Below are 1,847 nucleotides of genomic sequence, written 5' to 3'. Positions count from 1 at the left end.
AACTTGAGGGTCTAATGCCTTACAATGAAACAAGCCTTATCATATGCCCCACTGTGCCATGTCATCCCCATGAATAAATCTCAATAGGATTATCTTGGGCTCCCATTGAATTCTCTAGGGTAAAACCTCTAGGACACATGGACGATGCAAATTATTCCTTAGCATCTATGGCTCAGATCTCAGTCTCACCTATGCCCTTGATTATGGCTCCTATCTATATGGTTTGATAGGGAGCCCTTTATCTTAACCCCCAACAGATGGATCTCGATCCCCGCTCTTAGTGCTTGGACATAGTGCAAGTTCACATGATGCATAAGCTCAAATCCCTTTTGCTCCTTTGGGCCCTAGACTTCCACCCCCCATAGCACATGAATTTTCATATATGGTTTGGGTTTTTCTACCCTTGGCACTTAGTTACAATGCCCATGCACATGGCCTATACTATTCAAAGGCCAATTTCCTAGTTTTGTGAATCTTAGAACTAATTCCACCATTACGTTCAACTTATCAAGAGATTTTCGAAGATGTATCTCAATCCAAGTTTGAATTGAATGTTATTCCCATTAAAAGTTTGGCATATTAAAAGACGCCATATCATTACAAGGGAATCACGTGGCACCCATGTGGCACTACCATGCCATCATTGCAAGGTCAATGAGGAGCCTAACTATGGTAGTTCGGGTCATTTGTGCATTAGACATAGTTTCCATCACAAGGAAGGCTAAGCGTTGAAGATCATTGATCAAGTGGAGCCACCCCATTTCACATGATACTGGATTGAGGATTTACACCATCCTCTTATACCATATCCATGTTAACTTAGTGGCCCAACATCCATGAGCCAAGTGGTCCCACTCCATCACAACTTCCACTAGAACATGGAGACCAACCTCTTCTCTTCATATCCTATCAAAATTACTTGATTCCTAATGCCTAAGAGCTTGGTGGGGCCTACCCTAGCCCATGTCATGTCAGACCAAGGAAAATTATTTGTGAATCCCCACATATCATTTCCACACTTGATGGCCCAAAGGCCAAAAGTCTAGTGGGGCCTATCTTGGTCTATCTCATGTCAGACCATGGACTTTCAAGTTGTTTTCTTATTGATCCATTCAAATTTCTTGAACTTCAAACACCTAATGGGCCCACCCCAAACACTTTTTAGCATCAAGTACTATCAACCAATTCTCTACCTTATTTATTTAAATTCCCTGAAGGCCAAGAGATCAATGGGGTAACCACCAACACCTTTCAACATCAAGGCCCATTGACCCATTCTCTACCTAATTTATCTGAATGCCCAAAGGTCAACAACCCGATGGGCCCAATCCCAACATATTGTAGCATATTGGCCCCAAAATCCAGCTTTACACATATTGTAAATTGTATAAAGTAAAACTTAATGGGAAATCCAACTTTGTTGACCTTATGCAGGCTAATATACATGTTCACAAACAATCATTTGACTAATTCACTAATAAGGAAAAACAGAGGGCTAGATATTTCTTCAAGGAGAATTATGGTCCATTAATTAAACAACTTAAGCTTCTAAAAATTTAGACTCTTATAATTTTCATCCTAAGTAACAAGAGTGTACATAAACCTACAATTTACCATATTTATGATCTAAGTAGTTATCAACACAACCTAGGTGTTCATTCAATTCATAGCATGTGATTTTGTTTGAAAATCACAAGTATGGAATCATACCCATAGTTCAAGTATTCAAGGATGATAATAATACATGAGGAATTACAAATCCTCTAGTAAACAATCATAAGTCCACTAAGTGAATATTTTACTGCATTCCTTAACCATGCTAGTCAATTAAAAGAGAATAATGCACA

This window comes from Pinus tabuliformis, chromosome 6 (genome assembly GCF_031772625.1).
Source record: "Pinus tabuliformis cultivar Carrire ecotype Pingquan chromosome 6, CPIR1, whole genome shotgun sequence".
NCBI lineage: Eukaryota > Viridiplantae > Streptophyta > Pinopsida > Pinales > Pinaceae > Pinus > Pinus tabuliformis.
Note: the sequence above shows the minus strand (reverse complement) of the source record.